This window comes from Bos indicus, chromosome 13, assembly GCF_029378745.1.
Source record: "Bos indicus isolate NIAB-ARS_2022 breed Sahiwal x Tharparkar chromosome 13, NIAB-ARS_B.indTharparkar_mat_pri_1.0, whole genome shotgun sequence".
NCBI classification, from domain to species: Eukaryota; Metazoa; Chordata; class Mammalia; order Artiodactyla; family Bovidae; genus Bos; species Bos indicus.
Genome location: NC_091772.1, coordinates 25,118,856 through 25,141,643, shown reverse-complemented (window position 1 = coordinate 25,141,643; position 22,788 = coordinate 25,118,856). Strand labels below are relative to the sequence as shown.

At 42.4% G+C, this 22,788-nt stretch overlaps 1 protein-coding gene and 1 long non-coding RNA gene across 21 annotated transcripts in view; one reads left to right on the top strand and one right to left on the bottom strand.

The window, feature by feature from the left end:
* KIAA1217 (KIAA1217 ortholog) overlaps window positions 1-22,788 on the bottom strand; it is a 436,407-nt gene that overhangs the window by 307,486 nt on the left and 106,133 nt on the right. The window contains exon 1 of one of the 20 annotated variants that reach the window (XM_070802065.1): window positions 2,823-2,962. The exons of the other annotated variants lie outside the window; for them this stretch is intronic. The gene's annotated coding sequence lies outside the window, so the exon portion shown is untranslated. Of the gene's footprint in view, window positions 1-2,822; window positions 2,963-22,788 lie in introns of those variants that run through there. 20 annotated transcript variants of the gene reach the window in all.
* LOC109567946 (uncharacterized) overlaps window positions 897-22,788 on the top strand; it is a 28,509-nt gene continuing 6,617 nt past the window's right edge. The window contains exons 1-3 of the long non-coding RNA XR_002182145.2: window positions 897-981; window positions 2,621-2,931; window positions 18,523-18,694. This is a non-coding gene — a long non-coding RNA (uncharacterized lncRNA). The remainder of the gene's footprint in view (window positions 982-2,620; window positions 2,932-18,522; window positions 18,695-22,788) is intronic.

Genomic DNA, 22,788 nt, shown 5'->3' with positions numbered 1-22,788 from the left:
TAGCAGCAGCAGCTATGTTCTTCAATAGGAAATCTCGATACTACTAGTAAGTGATGGAGGCAAGATTTGCATCCAGGCAACCTGGGCCTTGAGTCCCTGTGTTCAGTTCCTGTGATTCAATAAATCTTTACTAAACCCTGATGGGTGCAAAACATGTTTCTAGATGCAATCACTACTTATGAGTCAGCAGATAATCTCTGAGCAATACATTAAGTGCAACAAAAAGCTTAATGGACTTCTAAAACAGGGTCTGTGGGTCAAATAAAAGAAAATTAGAATATTCATTAGTGACTCGGAACCTACGTGGAATTTCGGCACCCTGTGGCTGTTTGATTTCATGACTGGTTTCTACTTTAAACCTGCAGCACGGTGGTTCATATTTGGAATCAAAACTTTGAATGAAATCCATCTTTGCCTGCAGACTCTGCCCTTGAGATAATCAGAGCTTTGCCCCGGGTCCCAAACTAGAGCTGGGCACCATACAGTCTGCTGCCGTTCAGATAATCACTTTTAGTGAATTATCTAGGACAGAGTAAGTTCACCCTCGGTAGCTCAGAGATCAGAATGCTTTTAGGATTCCTCTCGATGACCCTACGACCACTCCTGCTAAGAACTTTCTTCTGGGAGTAGGGAACACTAACAATTCTGAACAGCCTGAGGTGGACAACTTGGAAACATCAGAGCAATCATTAGGAAAACTCTGGAACTAAGAGAGTGTTTTCTCTGGCTGAAAACACTGCTGTTAAAAATAACACAATGAAAAACATATTTGTCTCTGACACACAACGGATGTAGAATATAATTATGGACTGTTTTGGTCTGGGAGGGAGGTGCCAAGGTCTAGAATACAAAAGAGAAAAGACAGTGTGTCCGACCCTGGCTCCCTGTGGCTGTTCCCACAACCTCCCGGTGACTTAGTTTCTTGCTCAGGTAACAGCAAAACCCGACTCTTCTTGCAGGGCCCAGAAACATCGCAAGCAGGTAAGAGTCAACCCTGTAAGTCTTTGAAGGGAGAAGCTCTATCAATAGCTGCCAGGAAAAAGTAAAATAATATCACTTCTCTCTAGCCTGTCTAGAAAAAGTGCCACAAATATAATTAATGTAAAAACACGAATATCCCAGCTCCTTTGACACACTTAACATTTTGTATTTTAATTACTTTATAACAGAAGTAATAGTTGCCTCAGGCAGTCATTTCAGGAACCCATTAATGTTTTGTTTTGTTTTTTTTTAGAGATCTCTAAAAGGAGGGGAAAAAATAGCAGGAAATGTAGAAGGACAGCTTATGTTCTATATCTCAGTATCTCTCTGAGCCACGGTTTCTTCATCTGTAAAGTGGGAATTAAAAGAGTGGACTAATCTCACTGGGCTGTTACAGTGATAAGATGAAGTGAAAGATGAAACCCTGTTACCAACAGTTCAGGACCACAGAAGTAGTAAATAGAAACAACCGCTAATTCGTGGAGCATGCATTCTGAGAACTGTGCTGCACGTATTTTGTCCTCACCACACCATGATTATCACTCCCATCTCAGGGAGGAGAAAACTGAGGCTTAAGGACACGAATTTACTTTCCTAAAGTGACACAGGTAGGAGACGGATTCAACACCCAGGTGTTGTGATGTTAGGGACAGAGTTCTCCGTCACTCGAACAGCTTTTCTGCAGTAACTGGGGTGGTCATCCAACAATTTAATATGGATATCAATGCTGGAGTTAATTCACATAATTGGATGGCCAAATTTCAGGAGGCTTTCTCAAATATGCTAAATCCTGTCCACGTGCTCCTAAATAGTTTTGCTTTCAAAAGCCCAAATCCCCATTTCACAGGTATCTTTACTCTTAACGCTGTGTTTTCACCTTATGCGGTGCATGAAAGAGAAAAATAAATGATTTTCATTGCCTTTTCAGCTTGGTGTACCTAACTATTCACATGGCAGCCTGACGCCCCCAAGCTAACCCCTTTAATTCAACTTCGCAGACACACTGCTACCTTCGATTGTTATCACACCCATATCGCTGGCAAGACTGTTTACTCAGGCTTGCTAGTAACCGATGCAAACAGAAAACCTCGTACCACCAAAGTGAGGTTTCCTTCTGAAAGCACGCTTTAAAAACTAGTTTTATCAACCAATCCCCCCACCCTAGAAGCCTTTATCTGTCTTAGAATTTACAATTCCTACTTCCTTCATGCCCAGAAACCCTGATATCTCAAACAGGATATTTTTCTAGTCTTGTAAAACGTTGCTGTGAGAAAAATATACAGACACACTTAAATAAAAGTGTACAACACAACATTGTAAAGCAATTATCCTCCAATTTAAATAGAAAAAAAAAGTATAAGGTTCATAAACCTAGTTCTATATGATTCCATGGGTTGTATTTTGGGCATTTTGCAACTTGAAAATACAAAAATACACACAGTCCCAATTTCAGGTCTGTTCTAAGAGTTAAAGGAAAAAAAGAGAGCGAGAGCAAGAAACCAACATCTGGGAATAATCCACAAATATATATAATATCTCAGTTCCCAGATCGTCCTTCTAACCCTTATCTAGGCATTTTTTATAGCGTTATTCACAGGGCAGAATCAGCATAATGCATAATGCATCACTTGTTTTTCAGCTCTATTCAAAAATCTCAGTTCATTCAATAAAAAGCCCTGAAAAACACACCCCGAAGCAGGAACACTCAAACATTCGGTGTGGGAAAGCCATGCTTATTGATTCAGTGCTTCCTGCCAAGAGAACAATGCAGAGAAACAGACCTCACAATGTTTCCAGATAATTTTCTGCGAGAACTTGGAAGAAACAGAATCCAGATTTACCTGTACCTGGAGCTCCACAGGTGAAATGGCAGTTAAAGCAGAAAATCTAATTCAGCTTCTGGAAGGTTTCGTCTCTACTGGACTCCGGAGTCATCTCCTGGGCTGTCAGGTAAACCCCCCTCCATGTCTCTACGGTTTTCTTTCACGGTTTTTCCCAGTGAAACTCTTTTGTCATTTGCATAACAGCTACTTCCAGCCTATAGGACTTTTTGAGTAGCTACTTGTTAAATTGGCTGTCTTGACATGCTCTTTCAAGCATGACATCATAAATCTCCACGGAAACCCTAACCCCACCTGCCTGCGGGCCAACGTTACCTGTCGGGTGAAGACTTAAACAGTCCTCTGAAATTGTTCATTAATGAAACCTTTTTAGGGGCTTTGGATCTCTGCACGGTATAATTTGTGCTGTTGGCAGAAACCTTGCCAAGAATGATGGCTTCGTTTTTCAAAGCCTGAGCTGTTTTGCAGAAAACAATGATCAAAATTATAGGCATCCGTTAATCTGCCCCTCCCTGTCTAACAATGCTCTTAAGCAGTTGAAGAAAAGCCTACAGTGGTCCATGCGCCTCTCTCTGCAGGATAAAATTACCCTGAAAACTTAGTTTTGAAAAACCTTCTATGAATACTCCTAAGGCTTTTTCACAAGACTCTCCAGCAACCCCCTTCCTGCTTTTTACCAGCAAAACTTGCAAAACAGGTTCTTTGCTGGAATGTGAGTGTGTGTATGTGTGTGCATTTTCTCTTGGCCTCTATGTTTGTAGAGGTGATAGGAGAAACTGTTGAGAATTTTTTTTAACTCCTTCCTAACAGACTCATAGCTTTTGTACTTTTGTCCTGGCTTATACATGTTACCACGAAAGCACTGAAATTCACGTTCCTGACTTTTCTGGGAAAGGGTCAACAGGTTGTTTGATATTTACTCCTCCTTTCTTTCATTCATTCTGCACTATCCCTGATTTTATGGAATCCCCAATGTTGGTCTAAAGCTTGGAACAAATTTCTGCCATTTTGGTGATATTGGGCTCAGCACCCTTTCTTCTTGCTTCTAAATTTACCCCAGACACACCTCAAACCCCCAAGTCCAAAACCGATGACACTGAGGTACCAGAAAGGTTTGAGTGGGAGTTGCTCCAAAACTGTGAGCCTTTACAACAATGATGTCAAACACCCAGCAAATGCCATCACGGAAAATTCTTCAGGGGGGCTGAGCAGGCAGCTGGGATGCACCTCAAGGCAGCTCCCAGCAGAATCAACTATAACACCTCGGGGTGCTGGGAGAGGCAGGGGCTGAGCGTGGAGCCTGCTCCAATTTGCCACAGATCCTGCTGCAAACTGCAACCAGCTTCAACAGATCTGTCCTCAAAGGTCAGAGAGCAAGTACTAACCCCCACACCGTGCTGAAGCTGCTCAGGTTATTTGCAGAGAGGGCGGTAACAGGTAAAAACACCATCTTTGCAAACTCAGAATGGCCCTTTGCATGGAAGGAACAGTAGATGCTTGGGGTCCCAGCCCTGACTCTTCTGAGAGTTGGCACCGCCATCATTCACTGTCCATAGATGAGACACTACCTTCCAAGAGAACGGAGAACTACGCTGGTTTAATACAGCAGCCTGAGTTGGAACACTCCTTGAAGGCAGCACAATGTCAGAGATTTAATTACTGCCTCTGCGAGGTGAAAACACAGTCAGATGAAGCCCAGGCCTGTGCTTTACCCAGTGAGCAACAAACAATGCAGGAAAAAAAAATAACCATATCAAGGCTCTGTTCGGTGAGATCCAAGATGACATGGAGGCTCTACTCAATGATGGTTATTCCTTAAAGTTCCATTAGGGAGAGGAGCATGGGCAAGTTGATACAGCAGTCAGAGGGCTTTTAAATTTGGCCAGATCTTCTCTTTGGATTATTTAGGAAATGACAATATCTTAGGTTTTACTTACCGAGTTTGAGCTTGGAAAAGAGAGGGAGAAAGTCAGAATCTGAAAGTCAAGCAAGTGGATACAGTCCCACAAACAACTCAGATGTGGAAACAACTTGATGAATGCATTCATTGTTCATTGACCGAAGACTTCTGTAATCAACGAGGACATCATTATGATACGTGACAATCTTGAACTATATGGAGCAGGGAAAGTTTTGAGCAGTAATCCTAGCAATTAGGATAACAGATGGGAGGGCCAGGCAGAAATGCCAAGATTTGCTAAGAGATGACAAGTCTAGTACTGTTTTTTCCTACCATACCCCAAATGAGGAAACCATCAAGCAGCACCAGGTTTTAATGGCACCGAGACTTGCCTGCTTGCCTGACAGCAACTCAGCACCACACTAACCAAGACAGAGTTCAAAATATGCATGTCTATGGGCTATTTTGTCTTTACCATCTGAGCCACCAGGGAAGCCTCTTTCACATGGGCTATTTTGTTTCTAAATTTAGCAACATTTTAGGTATCCATGATGGACATGGATGGCAAATAAATTCTTTCTCTTGAACTTCTTTCCTCTAACCTATTTTAGGGACTTCCCTGGTGGTCTACGGTGAAGGCAATGGCACCCCACTCCAGTACTCTTGCCTGGAAAACCCCATGGACGGAGGAGCCTGGTAGGCTGCAGTCCATAGGGCTGCTGGGTCGGACACGACTGAGCGACTTCACTTTCCCTTTTCACTTTCATGCATTGGAGAAGGAAATGGCAAGCCACTCCAGTGTTCTTGCCTGGAGAATCCCAGGGACGGGGGGAGCCTGGTGGGCTGCTGTCTATGGGATTGCACAGAGTTAGACACAATTGAAGCGACTTAACATCGGCAGCTGGTGATCTAATGGCTAAGAATCCACACTCTCAATGCAGGGGGGGCCCAGGTTCGATCCCTGCTAAGGGAACTACATTCCACAGGCCACGACTAAGAGTTTGCATGCTACAACTAAAGATTCCGCATGCCACAACCAAGACTTGGTACAGCCAAAAAAATAAATTAAAAAACCTGCTTTATAACAGACGCAGAAAACTACTCATTGAAGAAGTTAATGAAATGACAGGAACAAAATAACTGGGGAAAGAGCTTGGCTTTCACCACTGATGGCCTCAACTTCTGTTTCTTCAAAACATGAGTTAGAAGTTGTCATGGAGAAAAGGAATACCACATTGAATAGGAAAAAAATAGCACTTTTATAATGAAAATAACCAACCCTTATGTCATTTAATCCTCATAACAGGAGTATGACGCAAGCATGATTAATATCTTCATGTTGCAAGAGGGAAAAGTAAGCCTCAGAGAGGTCAGGTAATTTGAGTTGTAGTTACTAAGCCTTGGAATCTCGGTTTGAATCCGGGCAGGCCCAATTTAAATCCAAAACTCATGTGCTTAACCACTAGGCACTGCTTGTAGTAGCAGTGTAGTGTTAATTGCTCAGTCGTGTCCGACTCTTTGCAACCCCAACGGACTGTCCCACCAGGCTCCTCTGTCCATGTAAGAATACTGGTGGGAGAAGCCATCCCCTTCTCCAGGGGATCTTCCTGACCCAGGGATCGAATCCACTTCTCCTGCATTGCAGGCGGATTCTTTACCTTGTGAACCACCAGGGAAGCCCAGGCACTATCTGTAGTTTAATACAGTTGCTTCTAATTGACATGGCACATAAAATTTCTAGAAGAGAACATGGGCAAGACGCTCTGACAAAAATTGTAGCAATATTTTCTTAGATCAGTCTCCCAAGGCAAAAGAAATAAAAGCAAAAATAAACAAACGGGAAACTTACAAGCTTTTGCACAGCAAAGGAAACCATAAACAAAACAAAAAGACAAGCTACAGATGGGGAGGAAATATTTGTATATTATGTGACCAACAAGGGCTTAATTTCCAATATATACAAAAAGCTCATACAACTCAATATCAAAAAACACACACGATTTAATAAAAAAACATGCATAAGACCTAGATAGACACTTTCCCCAAAGAAGGCATGCAGAGGTCCAACAGGCGCAGGAAAAGATGCTCCATATTGTTAATCCTCACGCTGGTCAGAATGGCCGTCATTAAAAAGTCTATAAATAACAAATGCTGGAGAGGGTGTGGAGAAAAGGGAGCTGCTGGTGAAAATGTAAACTGGTGCAGACATTGTGGAAAACAGCATGGAGGTTCCTTAAATAATGAAAAACAGAGTTGCCATACAATCCAGCAATTCCACTCCTGGGCAAATATTTGGAAAAGATGAAAACTGTAATTTGAAAAGATACATGCACCCCAATGTTCATAGCAGCACTATTTACAATAGCCAAAACAAAGAAGCAATCTAAATGTCCATCGATAGATGAGTGGATAATAAAGAAGATGTGGTGTATGTACGTACACACACACACACACACACACACACAAATATTACTCAGCCATGAAGAAGAATGAAAATTTTGCTGTCTGCAGCAACATGAATGGACCTAGAGATTATCATACCAGAGAGAGAAAGACAATTGTATGAAATTACTTATGTGTAGAATCTATACAATAACACAAATGAACTTATTTACAAAACAGAAATAGGAACTTCCCTGGTGGTCCAGAGGTTAAAAATCTGCCTTGCAATGCAAGGGACGCTAGTTTGATCCCTAGTCTGGGAACTAAGATCCCGGAGCAACTAAGCCCAAGCACTGCAACTACTGAGCCCACGGGCCACAACTAAAGAGCCCACGTGCCTCAATTAAGACCTGAGGTGGCCAAATTAATTAATTAAATATTAAAAAACAGAAACAGACTCACAGACACAGAAAACAAACTTACAATTAACAAAGAGGAAGAGGGAAGGGATAACTTAGGAGTATGAGATTAACATATATTCACTACTATCTATAAAATAGATAAACAAGGTGCTACTATATAGCACAGGGAACTGTATTCATTAGCTTGTAATAACCTGTAACAGAAAAGAATCTAAAATATACATATATATATGCGTGTGTGTGTGTGTGTGTGTGTGTGTGAAAGTAGCTCAGTCGTGTCCGACTCTGCAATCCCATGGACTGTCCAGGGAATTCTCCAGGCCAGAACACTGGAGTGGGTAGCCTTTCCCTTCTCCAGGGGATCTTCCCAACGAAGGGATAGAACCCAGGTCTCCTGCATTGCAGGCAGATTCTTTACCAGCTGAGCCACAAGGGAAGCCCATATATATGTATACTTATAACTAAATCCCTTTGCTGTACACCAGAAACTAACACAATGTTGCAAATCAACTATACTCGAATAAAACATCTGCTGGTAATTGGAGATATTAAATAGTAACTAGACTAAGCTATGCTGAAAAGATTTATTTAGCAGACAAGTCTGAAAATATATTCAGCCATCCCTTTGTATCCACCAGGGACTGGGTTCTAGGACCTCTGTAGGTATCAAAATCTGCAAATACACAAGTGCCTTCTATAAAATGGTGTAGTACAGTCAGCCTGCTATATCCACAGATGCAGAACCCACAGATACGTAATGTTAACCATATTGGATTGTAAAGGGCAACATAGACTCTCTGCACATCCTCCCATATATACCAAGTCGACAGCTGGTATGGGGGCTGGAAGAGTCTACACTGCAACACTCCATCAGCACAGCAATGCAACACAGACTCTGCACATCCTCCCATATATACCAAGTCGACAGCTGCTATGGGGGCTGGAAGAGTCTACACTGCAACACTCCATCAGCACAGCAATGCAACACAGACTCTGCACATCCTCCCATATATACCAAGTCGACAGCTGGTATGGGGGCTGGAAGAGTCTACACTGCAACACTCCATCAGCACAGCAATGCAACACAGACTCTGCACATCCTCCCATATATACCAAGTCGACAGCTGCTATGGGGGCTGGAAGAGTCTACACTGCAACACTCCATCAGCACAGCAATGCAACACAGACTCTGCACATCCTCCCATATATACCAAGTCGACAGCTGCTATGGGGGCTGGAAGAGTCTACACTGCAGCACTCCATCAGCACAGCAATGCAACACAGACTCTGCACATCCTCCCATATATACCAAGTTGACAGCTGGTATGGGGGCTGGAAGAGTCTACACTGCAACACTCCATCAGCACAGCAATGCAACACAGACTCTGCACATCCTCCCATATATACCAAGTCGACAGCTGCTATGGGGGCTGGAAGAGTCTACACTGCAACACTCCATCAGCACAGCAACATCAGTGGAGCAGCAGCATTTGTTTAGCTGTAGGCTGTGTGCAGGCAAGGACTTCACGGAGCAGGATTAACGTGTTACAGCTCATAACCCCAGGACAAACAGAACCGCTACAAGACAGATAAGGCTCAAGAAACAGCAGACTCTCAAGAAATGTCTTCCACCTGAAGTTCTGGTGTACAGAAAAACTGACAAATGTTAAAAAGAGTAAAACCAGGATACATGTTGTAAATCCAGAGCACACTATAATAAATGTCACCAAATGCATAAGAGTACTTGGGTTTTTGAATGAAAACAATGGAAACCAACTGTGCTGACTCCCTAATGCTAAGTCCTTGATCTCTAGCTCTGTTTCTGTTTGTACATGTTGTTTGCTTTAGAAGTTATCCATTCACATTCAGTCAGCTTCTTCTACAATGCCGAGGCGATGGTTAATTTTATGTGTCAACTATGACACCCAGTCATTTGGTCAAACAAGTCTAGATGTTACTGTGATGGTATTTGGGGATGGTATTTTGGGACATTTAAGTCGGGTTTCCTTGGTGGAACAGTGGCAAAGATTCTGCCTGCAGTGCAGGAGCCACAGAGGATGTGGGTTCAATCCCTGGGTTGGGAAATCATCCAGAGGAGGATATGGCAACCCACTCCAGTATTCTTGCTTGGAGAATCCAAGGACAGAGGAACCAGTGGGCTACAGTTTATGCGGTTACAAAGAATTGGACACGACTGAAGCAACCTAGCACACACACACACAACATTTAAGCCAGCTTACTTTGAGTCAAGCAGATTACCCTCCACAATGTGGGTGGGCCTCATCCAATCAGTCAAAGGCCTCAGGAGCAAAGAGAGTTTCTGACAAAGGAATCCTCTCAAGACAGTAACATAAAAACCCTGCCTGAGTTTCCAGCCTGCAGATCTAGACTCAAGGTGGCAACATCAACTCATACCTGAATCTCCAACCTCCCGGCAGATTTCAAACTCACCACTCCCTACAAAAGTGTGAGCCAAGACCTTAGGCTGAATCAATCTCTCACTCATGCTCATTCTTGTTCTCTCTCTAACCTATGGTTCAGTTTCTCTGCAGAACCCTGACTTCCAGAGCAGGTGCTGCCAATGTGCTTCTGTCCAGTCTTGTTTTCTGGCTCAGGCTCTGGTCGTCTCCTATCTCCAATTGTCTGACAGTCATTAAAATTGCAAGCCAAAAAAAAAAAAAAGGTAAGCTACGTTTTAGGTGGTTTCCAATATATACTCAGTATTAATAAAATTTGAAAACAGATGGCTAAAACATACCACCAGACAAATGTAAACAAATGTAAAGCAAGAGCAACAATGTTAATATTAACACACACTAGAAAAAAGTTCACACACACTAAACAGAATATGCTGCTGCTGCGTCACTTCAGTCGCGTCCGACTCTGTACGACCCCATAGATGGCAGCCCACCAGGCTTCCCGTCCCTGGGATTCTCCAGGCAAGAACACTGGAGTGGGTTGCCATTTCCTTCTCCAATGCATGAAAGCGAAAAGTGAAAGTGAAGTCGCTCAGTTGTGTACAACTCTATTAACCCCATGGACTGCAACCCACCAGGCTCCTCCGTCCATGGGATTTTCTAGGCAAAAGTACTGGAGTGGGTACCATTGAATATAAAAAGACATAATTTAGGGAAAAGGGCTAATCATCATAAATGTGTTTGCAACAAATACAATTAAAATTATAAAACAAACATTTTTAGACTACAAGAACAGGATAAAAATACAATTTGAGTGAGCAACTTTATTATACTTTGTTTAAAACTGAACAGCAGTAGAATAACAAAATAAGGACTGAGAAGCAATGAGTGATACAAATAATAAACCTGACATATATATGTGCATGCACGGGTATATAAAATAAACATAAAGCAGATAATCTCCCATGAATATTTATGGCACACCTTACACTGACTGCATGCATATTTGACTATTAAAAAAAAAAAAAACCTTTTAACAAGTCCATAAACAAATTTAAAAGTAGGAATCTTACAGATTGCATTCTCTGATCACATTCAATAAAATTATAAATAAATAATGATAATCTCAACTACTTGGAAAAGCAATATTCCTGGGTAATCCTTAAAAAAGAGAAAAATAAAAAACGTTAATTTTTACTTTTCTTTAAAGCAATGAAACAAAATATTTCATACAAAACTGCAGGGCACAACCCAAGCTGGTGTCAGGATATATTTGCCCTTAAGAAGAGGTGGCAAGATTACACAGAAAAACTGTACAAAAAAGATCTTCATGACCCAGATAATCACGATGGTGTGATCACTCACCTAGAGCCAGACATCCTGGAATGTGAAGTCAAGTGGGCCTTAGAAAGCATCACTACAAACAAAGCTAGTGGAGGTGATGGGATTCCAGATGAGCTATTTCAAATCCTGAAAGATGGTGCTGTGAAAGTGCTGCACTCAATATGCCAGCAAATTTGGAAAACTCAGCAGTGGTCACAGGACTGGAAAAGGTCAGTTTCATTCCAATCCCAAAGAAAGGCAATGCTAAAGAATGCTCAAACTACCGCACAATTGCACTCATCTCACACGCTAGTAAAGTAATGCTCAAAATTTTCCAAGCCAGGCTTCAGCAATACGTGAACCATGAACTTCCAGATGTTCAAGCTGGTTTTAGAAAAGGCAGAGGAACCAGAGATCAAATTGCCAACATCTGCTGGATCATCGAAAAAGCAAGAGAGCTCCAGAAAAACATCTGTTTCTGCTTTATTGACTATGCTAAAGCCTTTGACTGTGTGGATCACAATAAACTGTGGAAAATTCTGAAAGAGATGGGAATACCAGACCACCTGACCTGCCTCTTGAGAAACCTATATGCAGGTCAGGAAGCAACAGTTAGAACTGGACACGGAACAACAGACTGGTTCCAAATAGGACAAGGAGTACGTCAAGGCTGTATATTGTCACCCTGCTTATTTAACTTCTATGCAGAGTACATCATGAGAAACGCTGGACTGGAAGAAGCACAAGTGGGAATCAAGATTGCCGGGGAAAAATATCAATAACTCAGATATGTAGATGACACCACCCTTATGGCAGAAAGTGAAGAAGAACTAAAGGGCCTCTTGATGAAAGTGAAAGAGGAGAGTGAAAAAGTTGGCTTAAGGCTCAACATTCAGAAAACAAAGATCATGGCATCCAGTCCCATTACTTCATGGCAAATAGATGGGGAAATAGTGGAAACAGTGGCTGACTTTATTTTTCTGGGCTCCAAAATCACTGCAGAGGGTGATTGCAGCCATGAAATTAAAAGACGCTTACTCCTTGGAAGGAAAGTTATGACCAACCTAGAAAGCATATTAAAAAGAAGAGACATTACTTTGCCAACAAAGGTCCGTCTAGTCAAGACTATGGTTTTTCCAGTGGTCATGTATGGATGTGAATGTTGGACTGTGAAGAAAGCTGAGCACCGAAGAATTGATGCTTTTGAACTGTGGTGTTGGAGAAGACTCTTGAGAGTCCCTTGGACTGCAAGGAGATCCAACCAGTCCATCCTAAAGGAGACCAGTCCTGGGTGTTCATTGGAAGGACTGATGCTAAAGTTGAAACTCCAATACTTTGGCCACATCATGCGAAGAACTGACTCATTGGAAAAGACCCTGATGCTGGGAGGGACTGGGGGCAGGAGGAGAAGGGGACGACAGAGGATGAGATGGCTGGATGGCATCACCAACTCAATGGACATAAGTTTGGGTGAACTCCAGGAGTTGCTGATGGACAGGGAGGCCTGGCATGCTGCGATTCATGGGGTGGCAAAGAGTCAGACACGACTGAACAACTGAACTGAACTAAACTGATCTGCCTTCATTATTAAACAAGAAATACTAAAACCAAGGAAACTCAGGGAACTCCACGGCAGTCCAGCGGTTAGGATGCAGCCCTTTCATTGCTGTGCCCTGGGTTCAATCTGTGGTAGAGGAACTAAGATCCTGCAAGCCATATGGCATGGCCAAAACAAATAATAAAAAATAAGTAAATTCAGTACACATTCTAAAAAACTATAAGAAACAACAAAGAACAACAACAAAAACCCTAGGAAAAGATCATTAATTATAAAATTTGCAACAAGATAGCAAACAATAATATGGAAAAGAAAAACAAATGGAAACTCATTCTTTGAAATAATGAATAGAACAGGCAAACCCAAGAAAGAGAACAAAAATGACATTTGCTCTCTAGAAGCTTGTATGGGCACTAAAGTTCCTAGTACTTAACTAGAAGTAAAACATGTATGGAGTAGCTGGAGAAATATCAAGGAGATGGGATAAGCAGACTTGGAAGAGCAATGGTTCTCACACGTTTAATACTCAGCACTTTTGCTAATTCAGGAAATGCTAGAGACTCAGGTTCAATCCCTGGGTCAGGAAGATTCCCTGGGGAAGAAAATGGCAAGCCACTCCAGTATTCTGGCATGGGAAATCGCATGGACAGTGGAGCCTGGAGGGCTACAGTACACGGGGTTGCAAAGAGTTAGACATGACTGAGCAACGGAGCGCAGATGCACACTTTTGTACAGAATATTCTGGTCTAACCAAAATGTTTACAAACTAAAAGGGGGACTTCCCTGGTGACTCAGTGGCTAAGACTCTTCGCTCCCAATGCAGGTGGCCCGGGTTCGATCCCTGGTCAGAGAACCTGATCCTCCTGCAGGCTGCAACTAAGCCTTTGAATGCTGCAACCGAAAGATCTCGAATGCTACAAATAAAGATGCCACGTGCCACAACAAAGACTGAGGATCCCTGTGCCACAACCAAGATGTGGCACAGCCAAATAAATAAATAAATATTAAAAGAAAAAATTAATAAATATTGAAGGAAAAAAAAGATAATTCTTAAAAAAAAAAAAAAACTAAAAGGGAAGAAGGAAGGAACAAAGGAAGGGGAAAGAAGCGATAGAGGGAGGCAGGCGAACCCAAAATATGGAATCCGTCTGTAGTGATTACTCATTCCTTTCTCACATCCATCCGCTGTCTAAAGTACTACGCCAACCACTTGCTTTCCCCTTAGCATCTCAGCATGATTGGAGAACTGCTGACTGTCCCAGTTGTGATCTCAGTAAATACTCATGAATTAAAGTCCCTGCACATTAATTAATCCCAAAATACATCTTAGGTGCAAACAAGACATGAAACAAAGCCTCCTACTTGACTGCAGCAGTAAGTTGCATCCCCCTCCACACTCTGTTGAAATCGATGCCTCCATTCAAAGCTCCATGTGACAGCCCCACAACATTCTTCAGGCTTCCCAGTTCACTTTCATACCTGCGCAGGGTCTGAAAACCCTGGATTAGGGCAAAGGAAGGAAAAAGAGAAGGCCTGATATGACATAGATGCTGAGACAAGGATGCAAAATGAGGCTGGTGCAAAGTGGGGCCCCGAGAGGGCAAATATGAAAGCCTTTCAAAGGGAAGACACTACAGAATTTTGTCAAAAAATCCACTGAGCTCCAGACCAGATCTTTCTCCCCATAGCCCATCTCCAACAGCAGATCTCAAGAGTTAACACTCGTGTCCTTCCCCCTCCCTGCCCCACCCCCCCCTCTCGTGACTGTGGCCATAACCTTCCGTGGTACTTCTCTAGTTCTTCAGGGGGTCACACAATATGGACGGATGACATAGGAGCTTAGTGACTTGCTCAATAAACTGGCACAGCTAGGACCTCAGTGGAAACCAGAATCTAGGTCTCTGGGGGGCGGGAGGGTGGGGTGGGGAGGGCACTGCGTATTCCTGCCTTCTCTGCTACACCATCTGCAGTTCTTCATACCTTCATCCTTCTCTGTTGAGTCACCGAGTCATTCTCATTTTTTCATTCACGTATCTGATGTGTCGTCATCCTTTCATTCTGGCTGAGCTCCATGCCCGCTCCACGACACTGGACCTTATCACTGCCTCCTGGACATGGCAACCACTTCCAGGCAAGCATCCAGGCTTTCCACACGGTCCCTTCTAGGTAGCACTAAAAAGCTAACCTTTGAACTTTGCTTTTCATTCCAGTCGTGGAATGAAAGCAAAGCGCCCTGTGTCTGCCATTCCAAGCTTTCTGCCGGATGTTCAAGGTCCAGCACAATCTGCCTCCCCTTTGCTTAACCCCACTGCCCTCCCCCTTCTCCAAACAGCACCCCCACCCACTCAGACTGGCTTATCCACTGACTCACCAGGGAGCCACCTCCATTCCTGCTGCATCACTGCCTCTCCCGGCCACCCTCCTCCATCAGAATGCCTCCATGCCGTCATCAAATCATTCAAATCATAATCTGTCAATATCCTTGCCATAGATATTTGTTGAATATCTACTGTGATCTGGACATTGAGGGAACAGATAATTAGGGCAAGTTTACTGTCTCCAGGAGCCCTGAATCATTCCAAGAGACCCCACTTAACTTCTGGTCTCCTGTACAAAATTGCCCTCTCTGAAATCTCCCACCGCTCTGAATATAAGCTTTTGCATGACATTCCACCATTTCTGAATGTGTCTCACAAGACAAAAGTCCCCCCACCAAACAATAATTCTTCAGCAAATAGGGTTTGGAAATACTGCCCTTTCATTCCTCACCCACTTACTTCCAAATCTCCAACATGAGATTCACAAAGTCGTTCAGCATATTAAAAGATCTGACCAGTCCTGCAATGTAGAAATTCACTTTGGTTATCTAAGAAGTCCTCAAATTGGTAACTTTCTCCCCATACAGCTATTAAAAGCCTGGGGAGCTAGGATTCTGTAGAACATACCTTTACAAAAAACACTGCTCTCGATCATTGCTATTGAGGACGCACACTGTGCCGCCCTAATGGTACTGGCCTTGACTTTCCCACCAGAATGCTCTCCTTGATAAGAATGCATTAAACTGCTACAGTAGAGATACATTATCTCATCTATCAGCACCCCAACACTATTATCTGTCTCAATTCTATGGTTAAGAAAAAGCCTCAGGGAAATGGACTGACTTGCCCCCTGTCACACAGCTGGGTGTCCTGTGTGTGTTAATTCACTCATACTGGGCCCAAACATTGGTACTCTGTCCACTAACATGACATATGCTAGGCAGGGCAGGTTCTGTGTTTTGTATTTTTTGATATATTATTTCGTGTTTTTTATATGATGCCGAACTCACAGTGTGGGACCATGATAAGTAACCATTTGACTGAATTAATCCAAGAAAACGCTGCAGGGGAAGGGTGAATAATGATGAAGAATTAAGCCTGATGACTGAGGAGATTCGGGACAATTCAGACGACTGCAATTTAAGTTCGCATTGATGTGCTGGACTAAATCACACCGGTCTCTTTTGGGGTTTTCTGCTTGCTTTTTAGAACTAATAAAGACTTTATCTATTATTTATTGTTTTGGCTATGTGGAACTTCCCCAACCAAGGACTGAACCTGAACCCCCTGCACTGGAAGCACAGTCCTAACCACCGAACCACCAGGGAAGTCCCGCCAGTCTTTTGCGGATTCCTCAACGCCAGAATCTCGATCTAATTGCAATGGCAGTCTTCTCTCGGCTTGACTGAAGGCACTTTCCAGGTGTCTCCTGCCACTACAGTTCTGCTTTGCTTTTTGACTTCCCTCACCTTCCCCACCTACTCCCAGGTACCCATCAACAGATTTTCCAGTAGAATCTTATTTTGATTCCTTTTTTGTTTTTTGGCAGAGCCCTTTTTAATATAGCACTGTTCTCAAAACATGTTCTCCTGCTCTTCGGCGCAACACTAATTAAAATGAAAGCTAATGCAGGGGTTGGTGGCACCCAATTAAACACTCACAGCCATGAGCTGTAAGTGATCTCCACTCAGGATCTTCCTCTTTCTCTGTATCCTATATGATCAATGTCAAGTTTGCAAGGGAAGACTGCACCCCCTGGAATCTAGTCTTTCTTTACTGAGACCCCACAATGTGTCCTACGATGTAATATCCCAAATCTGCTGAAATGCACCCCCCACCCCACCCTCTAAGCCACAGTGCAAATTATCAGTCTTCTGGGAAATATTTCTAGGCCAGTCCCTTCATCTGCTCCCTGGAGAAGCATCATCTGTTAAGTATTAGACTGCTCTATTTTTTTTTTTTTTTTTTTACTGTTGTTTTCCATCACGCTCAAATTTAGATGACTATTGTTTGTTTCCCTTTGATATATCCAGTATTATTTGAAATTTCTGAGAATGAAAAATTTTTTTATACTGATGCTTTCAATCCTATCATATTCTTTATTCACAGGCCTCTGGTAGGTTATTAAACACACACTCACATATACACTGATAGACAAATAATATATCCTTTAAATACAACACGTAATTTGTTATGACACATGCTTCTGTCAATCGGCAGGGTTGCTCCACCAAAAATTACATTTTCTCAATTTTTATCTTTCTCAGATATACACCACTTTTCTTCCCCGCAAATTTCTTTTCTTCCACAAATTACTAAAGGCTGATCTAATCAGGAGGCTGGCATTTCAGCCAATATGGTGTGTGTGCATACTCAGTCATGTCCGTCTCTTTTGTGACTCCATGGACTACAGCCTGCCAGGCTCCACTGCCCATGGAGTGGAACACTGGAGTGAGTTGCCATTTCCTCCTCCAGGCAATCTTTCCAACCCAGGGATCAAACCTGCATCTCCTACATTGGCAAGTGGGTTCTTAACCACTTTGCCACCTGGGACTCAGCCAGTATGCGATGACTACTACATTTCTTACCTATTGATGCTGGGCAACCTGGTCCCCCATTCCAATCCTTCCTTATTTTAACATTTATTTATTTATTTGGCTGTGTCAAGTTGCAGTATGTGGGCTCTGCATTATGGCTCACACACTTCTCTCTAGTTGTGGTAAGCTGGTTTAGTTGCATGGAGACATGTGCGGTCTTAGTTCACTGACCAGGGATCGAATCTGCATCCCCTGCATTGGAAGACGAATTCTTAATCACTGGACCACCAGGGAAGCCTCAGTCCTTCCTTATTTCTTTGGTGCTTTAGAGTACCTTTGGATTCCATCACCCACCAGAAAGATGAGATAATCTGGAGGTCAAGAGCAAGGGCCTCACATCCAGGTAACAAGATTAAGTCCTGGTGCTACTACTCACTTGCTGTGTCACTCTGGATGAGACCTAAAGGCTCTGTATCATTCTGTTAAGTAAAGTTCATAATAAATGTGCCTACCCCACAGGGTTCTGGGGAGGATGGAATATACTAATATGTGTAAACAGCAAGTATCACAATTTTAGTGCTGCCAATAATATGCAGTCCTTGTAGTCTTCTCCACTTTTCTACCACTGTAAATAATAGCTGAGAAAATAGTGCTAAAAAAAAAGAAAAGCTGAACATTTAACTAAGATTCTCCACCTTCATGGCAGCCTATGGAGAGGTTTCTATTTCTTCCCTCTTCCTACTGTGACTTGGTTTTATTCTTTGCTATGCATACACTGCATTAGATTTCTTTTTTAAATGTCTTTATTGAATGTTACAATATTGTTTCCATTTTATGTTTCAGTTTTTGGCCTTGAGGCCAGTGGGATCTTGGCTGCCTGACCAGGGATCTAACCCCTTGGTGGATCTAACCTCGTGCACGGAAGGTGAAGTCCGACCCTCTGGACCACCAGGGAAGTCCCTGCATTCGATTTCTTAACTGCCAAGATGTTGTTTCCTTTTTCCTTAAGGCTGAGGTAAGAAATTGGTCTGTAAACCCTGAATCAGTCGTTAGTTCAAATAGCTAAATATGTTTCTGCTGCTAAACATGGCTATTCCACCAGCATTTTCCACTTTGGATTAGAATAAATTAATAGTGCTAAAGAGGAAGTTCTTAGCTGGGGGTTTATTTCCTTTACTATAAATTATAAGCTTTTCATTTTTGTATTGATTTATTTACAAAACATAGATAAGGTAGTGGAGGACAGAGAAGCCTGGCGTGCTGCAATACACGGGGTTGCAAAGAGTCAGACACAATTCAGCAACTGAACAACGAAACAAAACTGTGTAAGATCTATCCCTCCACAACACGAACCTTTCACCAGATCTTCACTGTGGCCCAAGGCCTCCATTAACTGCACGGTCTATGGTCTTAGCGCATCTCTAGTTCCAACCAGCCTACCTTCCAGGCTTTGCTGATACACTGATCCATGAACATCAATGCATGTTTGTGAATTTCCAACACTTTCACATATCTAGGTTGATTAGGGTTAAGATAAAGATGACAGACAAAAATTTGATAAATTTGGGGTTTTCCATACATGACAAAGGGACTACTTGTATTCTCGAAGGTCTAGACTGATCCCCTGAAATCTATGGCATCAGGCATGATCCAATGTGATGGAAGTTCTTCTATGACACTTAATCAAAAATAAGTCAAAAGATGTCATTACCTGGGGATTAGGAAGTACAAATCATTATGGTTAAAATGAGCTACACGGATATACTGTACAACCCAGGGAATGCAGCCAATGTTATAATAACTAAAAATGGCATATATAACCTTTAAAAATTGTGAATCACTACCTCTTATACCTGTAAAACATATTATTGTACATCAGGACTTTCCTGGCAGAGTGGTTAGGACTCCTCATGCTTTCAGTGCAGAGGGCATAGGTTCAATCCCTAGTCAAGGAACTAAGATCCCACAAGTCATATGGTGTGACCAAAAATACATATATATATGTGGTCTTGCCTTGTGGCTCAGCTGGTAAAGAATATGCCTGCGATGTGGGAGACCTGGGTTTGATCTCTGGGCTGGGAATATCACCTGGAGAAGGGAAAGGATATCCACTCCAGTATTCTGGCCTGGAGAATTCCATGGACTATATAGTCCACCGGGTTGCAGTGAGTCGAATTGAATGACTTTCACTTTCATATACATACATAGAGAGAGTACATCATGTATATTTTTTAAAAAGATGCCGTTGCATGTAGATGTAAATATATGTTCAGTTCAGTTCAGTTGCTCAGTCGTGTCCGACTCTTTGTGACCCCATGAATCACAGCACGCCAGGCCTCCCTGTCCATCACCAACTCCCGGAGTTCACTCAGACTCACGTCCATCGAGTCAGTGATGCCATCCAGCCATCTCATCCTCTGTCGTCCCCTTCTCCTCTTGCCCCCAATCCCTCCCAGCATCAGAGTCTTTTCCAATGAGTCAACTCTTTGCATGAGGTGGCCAAAGTACTGGAGTTTCAGCTTTAGCATCATTCCTTCCAAAGAAATCCCAGGGCTGATCTCCTTCAGAATGGACTGGTTGGATCTCCTTGTGGTCCAAGGGACTCTCAAGAGTCTTCTCCAACACCACAGTTCAAAAGCATCAATTCTTTGGTGCTCAGCCTTCTTCACAGTCCAACTCTCACATCCATACATGCCCACAGGAAAAACCATAGCCTTGACTAGACGGACCTTTGTTGGCAAAGTAATGTCTCTGCTTTTCAATATGCTTTCTAGGTTGGTCATAACTTTCCTTCCAAGGAGTAAACGTCTTTTAATTTCATGGCTGCAGTTATCTGCAGTGATTTTGGAGCCCAGAAAAATAAAGTCTGACACTGTTTCCACTGTTTCCCCATCTACTTGCCATGAAGTAATGGGACCAGATGCCATGATCTTCGTTTTCTGAATGTTGAGCTTTAAGCCAACTGTTTCACTCTCCTCTTTCACTTTCATCAAGAGGCTTTTTAGTTCCTCTTCACTTTCTGCCATAAGGGTGGTGTCATCTGCATATCTGAGGTTATTGATATTTCTCCCGGCCGTCTTGATTCCAGCCTGTGTTTATTCCAGTCCAGCGTTTCTCATGATGTACTCTGCATGTAAGTTAAATAAGCAGGGTGACAATATACAGCCTTGACGTACTCCTTGTCCTATTTGGAACCAGTCTGTTGTTCCGTTTCCAGTTCTAACTGCTGCTTCCTGACCTGCATACAGGTTTCTCAAGAGGCAGGTCAGGTGGTCTGGTATTCCCATCTCTTTTTATGTTAATACATTTAAATTACACATAAAGGTATAAAGTGCTATGTATCAATCCAACAAAGTTGATAAAAACCACTCATTACATTTGGGAAAGCTGATATAAGGAAATGGGAGGGATTTCTCTCTTAAACTAGACTCCACAGCCAAAATCTGGATAAACCAAACATCCCTGTAGGTGCCTGATTCAAGATGCTACAGTGAAGGGAAATGACAGATGCTACTTCTGGGCCAACATATGTAAGAGCTGTGAGGAACCATTAGCTCTTTCTTCCCCTGTCATGACGACTTGGAATCCACATGTTATGATGGCATCACCACACCATGGATGTGGCCTAAATCATAAAGTCATCGCAAACAACAGACTTTGTATGCATGAGAAATAAAACATTTTTGTGTCATGTCACAAAAAAACTTACAGGGTTTTCTTGTTATGTAGCATAATCAAGACCATCCTGATTAATCCATGAGTTGTAAGGTATACGTCTCCTATTGGCTCCTTTCTCATTATAACTCCCATTTGAATGGGGCCAGCCAGCTACTGTAAAGCTAGCGTGCAGAGGGGAGAAGTCAACAGAGGCACCCTTGTCTGTGATCTGTGACATCAAATGCTTTCCCCACAATAATATGTTGCTTGCTTTGCCCTAAAATCATGTTACCCTCACTCTTCAGTCTGTGGCATCAACATCTGAGAGGCACACAGCACAGCCTTTTAAATCACAGGCCTCCTGCAAGTGGAAGTGTTCTGACCTGGTAACATTGCCTCCTCTCACCTATGAACTTTGCTTTTCATTCAAAAAACTTCCTCTGTTAAGGGTAAGGTCAAGATTATACAAACTGTTGGTAGCATACTTTCCTTTTTTTTTGCAAAATGGAATTTTCTTCCCCTCTCTCTTCCCATTGTTAGTATCCATAACTGTTCTCAGTGAGTTATGAAGGAAGCAAGTAAAAATGCCTTCACTCTACTGCCTGGAAGTAGTGCTCGCTTCTTAAGACCTGCTCCTCTGATTCAAGCACAGTTAATACTCCTCTTGTCTTCCAGATTTAACTGTAATGGAATTTTCCATGATTCTTAACAAAATCAATTATATACCATCTGAAAAGCAGATATCAGTCAAAGGGATATTTTTAACTGACATACATATAGTTGATTTACAATATTGTGTTAATATTAAGTGTATAGCAAAGTGATTCAGTTGTATATTTTTTCTATTATTTTCCATTATAGGTTATTACAAGATATTGAATATAATTCTCTGTGCTATAAAGTAAATCTCTGTTGCTTATCTACTTTACATATAGTACCTTTTGTATGTTAATCCCATACTCCTAACTTATCCCTTCCCTCTTTCCTTGGTAACCAAAAGTTTGTTCTCTATGTCTGTGGGTCTGTTTCTGTCTTGTATATAGAATTGTTTGCATTATTTTTTATATATCACACATAAGTGATATTATATGATATCTGCCTTTCTTTGACTTACTTCATTCATTATGATAATCTCGAGGTCCATTCAAGTCGCTGCAATCAGCATTATTTCATTCTTTTTTATGGCTGAGGACACGACTGAGTGACTGATCTGATCTGATCTGATCTGAACATTCTATTGTATATCTCTACCACATCTTCTTAAACCAGTCACCTATTGATGAGCTTGGTAGGCTGCAGTCCATGGGGTTGCTAAGAGTTGGACTTCACTTTCACTTTTCACTTTCCTGCATTGGAGAAGGAAATGGCAACCCACTCCAGTGTTCTTGCCTGGAGAATCCCAGGGACGGGGGAGCCTGGTGGGCTGCCGTCTATGGAGTCGCACAGAGTCGG